Below are 6,128 nucleotides of genomic sequence, written 5' to 3'. Positions count from 1 at the left end.
TTTTTGGCAATATCTCATTAATCTTAATTTTTAAATTAAAAAATGAGGTATGCATCGTCAAAAATCTACTTTTTGTGATAGGATATTTTATTTATTTTTAATTCTTCTATTTATCTTTTCGAATGAAATATTTAATAATTTTTAATTATTAAAACCTTCTTGATATTTTCAACTTGCTAATTTGGTATTTATGAGAAGATAATTAAAGATTTTATTATTTATTCTCATAATATCTTCCAATTTGCTTTCTTCTATTTTCGTCCTTTCCTGAATGGCAGCTCTGTTGTGCACTCAATCTTATCTGTTGATTATTTTCAGTCTCGAATTAATCTTGTCCATACAGTCAATCCCCAATTTTTCTATAAATTGGACTCTTTTATTCATCATTTTCAACCACTTTTCGAATATCCTCATGCTGTCGAACTCATTTGCAATCTTGCTCTCTTTCTCACACTTGTATTTTGTAGGTGAAGCCCACATATTTGGAGGAAAAAGAGAAACAATGGAGAATCATGGAGGAAGTACTTCGTTATGGTTTGCATATTTATTTTAAGTGCTTTGTCTTCATAGCTCTATTGAATGTATTGGGATTTCTTTCATAGCTTGTTAGTTTTTTGTGGTTAGCTAACATAGGTTATGAATCTTATGCTCAAATTCTCTATTACATTTTTTGGTGAACCCGACGTGAACACGTAAATCTAACAATTTTGTGAGTCTGATATTTGCATGCAGGTTTTATGTGTGGATTTGTTTTTGCATGCAGGTTTTTGGTGTTAATCCATTGTTGCATGCAGGCTTTTTGGACTAATCCATTGTTGCATGTAGGTTTTTTGTCCTAATACATTGTTGCATGCAGATTTTTTAAACTAATTTGTTGTTGCATGCAGGTTTTTTAAACTAATTTGTTGTTGCATGCAGGTTTTATGTGAGGATCTGTTGTTGCATGTGTATTTTTTGGACTAATCCATTATTGCATGCAAGTTTTTTGCACTAATATGTTGTTGCATGCAGGTTTTATGTGAGCATCTGTTGTTGCATGTGTATTTTTTAGACTAATCCATTGTTGCATGTAGGTTTTTTGCACTAATATGTTGTTGCATGCAGGTTTTATGACAAGATCTATTATTGCATGTGGGTTTTATGGAGTCTAAACAATGATTTATGGAGGATTTCTTAACATGCAATGAACAACAAATCTTCACATAGTTTAATTAGAGGGATTTAATGAACAACAAATCTTCACATAGCCTAATTAGGAGGTTTTAATGAACAAAAACTCTTCACATAGCCTAATTAGGAGGTTTGAATGAATCCTACAATTCTCACATAGTTTTAATTAAGATTTGGATCACAGAACAACAACAAATTCCATATTTCATGCATGCAAAGGGTTTAAAATAAACAACAAATTGCATTTAATCATGGCTTAAATTGATCGAATCTTTTTCAAATTAATGTGGAATTAATCTCATCTAGTCTTAATTAGGATGCAAATGAATCAATAAACTCATTTGATTTTCTAAATGTCAAAAAAATCAATGCTTATCATGCCTTTTTTTATTTTGTTTGTGTGTTTTTAGCCTTTAGATAGTGGGCCTGCCTCCCAATTTGTGAGAGGGAATGACCCTAAGTGGTGACAGGGTTGAAGACAAACCCCTTCCAAACCACTCTAAATAACTATGGATGCAACGAAAGTTGTAGACAATGGGTGCTGGAATGGTATTGCGACGATTTATTCGCCGGATCAATACCCACCCGAACGGATGCCTTAACTAGAACCTTTTGTTTGTAGAGACCAAAAACCTTCTATCTGTTGGCTCAGGCATTGTGATACGCGCATGTCGAAGATACCTCTCACGTACTCCTTAGTTAGAGATAGATAGTTCTTGGGAAGTGATGCCCCTTGAACTCGAAGCTTGGTATGCCCGAGAAGTGAGTGCACTGTAAGGGGGAGCCAGTGCTACCAAGCATCTAGCTATCCGACTGAGTGTTGTATTTTATGGTTAGAGGATTCAACAGATATTGCCCCGGCTAGCCATAGGATATGTTGTGAATGAGCATGATTGTCTTGGGTCTAAGTCCAAACATCTTGTCTTTTGTTATTGTCAAAAGTTGAATTATACAATTGTCACAAAACATCATTTATCAAACAAGTCCAAACATTGTCCAAACAAGGTTTTAAAAAAAAAGAGCATTCATCCAACAAAGTTCAAAACATTTTCAAATTATGGCTTTCAAACACATTGAAAAACTTTGTCTCAACATTCATGTCACTTAGATTTAGGTCCTTCATAGTACATACTTAGGTTTTAGGACATAGTCATTGCACTCCATTTAGTCCATTTCATTGTTAGGTGTCCTCATTTTGAACGTAGGTTCAACACCATTTTCCTAAGTTTTGCATGTAATTATTAGGTCCTCTCTTAGGTGTCCCTTTTCATGTCATTATTAGGTTTTATCCGAGGTGCCCTTTTGCATGCCATTATTAGGTCCTATCTTAGGTGTCCTTTTGCATATCATTATTATATATTCTCCTAGGTGTCATTCTGCATACCAAAATTAGGTCCTCTCTTAGGTGTCATTTTGCATACCAACATTAGGTCCTTTCTAGGTTTGCATTTTTCATGATCATTGTCAAATACCAAAGTTAGGTTTCACCTAGGTCATATTCTCTGCATATCAAAAAGTCATTCCTTTGCATATGTCCTTTTGCACGTAGGGTAATATCATTTCATAGTCTAACCCTAAGTTTGGTCTTAGGTTAACATTATCATACATTTGCACCTACATCTTTAGTGTCATATCATTGTGTCATAATCAACTTTTGTCCATATCATCATATAAGGTCACATTTTGCATACCCTAGATCTCTCTTCATAACTGAGGTCATTATCATGTCATAATGTAGGCTTGAACCTTAGATCATTGTCCTTTTTCATATAGTGTCAAAATTAGGTTTTTGTCATACTTGAGTATTCAATTCTTTAGATTAAACCCTAAGTTGTTGTTAGGAAGTCTTGAGCTCATCCAACGTTTTTATTCTGTCAACATGATTTTGTCAAACCTAGCTTAGTATCCAAGCATATAGGTGAGACATTGTCATTTGTCATATTGTCATTTTTTCCTTTGTCCTTTTAAGGTCTAGACTTCATTTCAATATCCTAAGGGTCATGTCTTTAGGGTTGCAATTCAAAGGTTTGTCCAAACCTAAAAAAAACAACAAAAAAATAGGTTGCATTACCATTGCTTAAGATTGCATATCATTTCCAAAAATTCTTGAAATAATAACAAAAAAATAGGTTGCACTTAGTTGCATAACATTATCAAACCATAGAAACTCAAAGGTCCAAAGCAAGGTCACATTTTCATTGCATTTAGTTGCATCTATTTGTCATTCCAAAAATTCAAAAAGTCCAAAAACATTTAGTTGCATTGTCATCCTTTTAGGCTGCATTTTTCAATCCCATTAGTTGCATTGCATAGTGACATGTTTGTTGAAATGAGGTCTCAACCTTCTTACAAAGCCATGTCATCACAATTGAGAAATCAATCATGTCAATCCAATCTCTACATGTCTCATAACTTGGATCAAACTTATCATGATGATTTAAATGTCCAAATACAAAAACTAGAGGAGAAACTAGCTCAAGAAAAGGAGATATTGGAATGAAAAGTGAAAAATAGTGAGAAGATTAGATCCCAAATGTCCAAAACATTTTGAAAATTTCAAGGTCCAAACCCAAACTCTGAGCCAATTGATGTAATATCTCTTATCGAACAATCAAACATACCATCTCTCCTCTCACAAATAGAGACGATGAAACAATTTCAAGAAAAGAGACAACAACATTATGTGCCTCCACAACAAGAACAAGAAGGTGTTTACTATCAATCACATTTTCAACCATCACAACCAATTGTTCAACAGTTCGAACATTTCCAATAAACACAACCAATTGTCCAACATATACAACCAATGGTCCAATTTCAACAATATGTCCAACCAACTATACAATGTCAACAAATGGTTCAACCAATGGTGGAATATCAATGTCAACAACTACAACCAAACATTCAAAAACAAAGGTTGCAACACACACCAACCCAAGTTTCAAACATGTCAGAACAATTGAACCAAGTCCAATATCAAAACATGACATCAAACCAAGACCAAATTCTTGCCAAGAAAGTTAAAAATATAAATCCAATCATGTCAAAACCTTGCAAGGATTCAAATGCGTCTCCAAAGAAAGGTGGCCTTATTAGACAAATCTTAAAGAGAGTCCTAAGTGATTTTCCTAAGGATGATCAAAATCATACACCAATGTCTAGCAATGGCTCATCCATCCATCAAGAATTTGACCCTTAATTTGCCTCCACTTCCCCTCCCATTCCATCATATTTTGAAGTTTCACAAGAGCAATTTACACCATCGCCTCCAAATGATGCATCAAATAATGCATCCTCCCAAGGATTGTTTGCCACAGAAATATATGCTAATCAATTCATTTATACAAATCCCTTGTACTATTTGGAAATGCAAGATTTAATGCCATCAAATGCTTCTCTTTTAGAGAGTCCCATTCAAATTCCATCCCCTTCGTGCCAAAGCATTGATCCCTTGCCAAAATCCCCCAAGCATATCCAAAGTCCAACCCCGTGTCAAGAGGATAATTTAGAGCATGAAGAAACGTGTCTTGAAATAGATGAAGATCAAGATCTTGAAACCTTATCATCCCATCCAATTGTTGACCAGGATCTCATCTTCCCAGAAACTCATGATGATTCCCCTATTCTTGTCCATCCTATCCAAAGTCCTATTGACACTCCATTCCCCGAGGAAGATCAAGATATCCCAATCCATCCAATCCCAAACGATCCCCTTCCATTTTATGAAAAAATGTCCTTTCAAATCCCATTGACATTCCACTTCCTAAGAAAGATCAAGATATTCCTTCCATCCTTTCCGATGATCCCATTGAAAGTCAAGAGCAAAGAACCTTTAAAGAGGATTCCAATGATATTCCTCCTTGTCAAGGTCAAATTATTCCTTTAAATCCTCCACAAGATCCTTTTGTTCCTCCATCTCCTTGTCTTAATCCTCCATATACACTCCAAGATCTCATTTCTTTTGATGATCCCATTATTTATCCCATTCCATCTCTTGAAGAGCCTATCATTGATCCATGTCCACCACACAATCCTAGCTCCCCTCGTGATCGTCATCCCCCTAGTGATCCTGATCCCCCTCATGATTCTAACATGTTGGTGCAATATGTTCATGAACCCCCTATATGCACAATGGGTTCTTCCACTTTGGTCCATTCTGATCCACTTTATGATCTCATTATTTCTCTCATGTCATGTCCACCTAATAATGGACTTGCATCTTCCTCTAAAAGCACAAAGTATCCTACAGGTCAAAATATTCATAAAGGAAAAGGGGTAGACCTTCATGAGAAAGAACCCCTCTATATCAAAGAAGATCTTAAGGGTCATGTCTACACAACTCACTCTCAAGACGTTGGTATCCCTCCATTAAAATCAAAACATAGACCTTCCCCATCATACTTTCCATCCATCTTAGGTCCTTATAACCCTTCATCCTCTATGCAAGGTCAGCAAATGCACACATCATTGAGTAAATTTCATCGATCCAAAAGAACTCCATTTCATTCATACCCATCCATGCTTTCCTTTCCCCCTCCAAGCAATTTGAATGCCAAGTATAAAAGTCATAAGTCTAGTAATCCACATGTATTCAAGGATCAACATGTCCAATATAATCGACATGTCAAAACAAAAAAAATATGATCTATAAAGAAAAAAATATATCCAAAAGGCCACAAAGGCCCACTGAGAAAAATAAAGGAAAGTCAAAATCTATATGGGTTCCTAAATCCTTTATGCAAGCAATGCACTCCAAGGAACTACAAAAAAATGAAACATCAAAAACCATGTGGATTCCCAAGAAGCTCCTTGAAGCACAAAAGGAAAAACCCAGATTGATATCTGAAATTGCTATTCCTCCATCTAAACTTTCCAAGTCTATTCCTACATCACCTTCTTCATCCGTTTTGGGCCCTTATGTCCGCAAATCCCTAGCTATTCCTTCATCAAAATCTCCA

Source organism: Cryptomeria japonica, chromosome 1 (genome assembly GCF_030272615.1).
Source record: "Cryptomeria japonica chromosome 1, Sugi_1.0, whole genome shotgun sequence".
Lineage (NCBI taxonomy): Eukaryota > Viridiplantae > Streptophyta > Pinopsida > Cupressales > Cupressaceae > Cryptomeria > Cryptomeria japonica.
The sequence above is the reverse complement of the archived record's forward strand: the minus strand, read 5'-3'. Positions refer to the sequence as shown.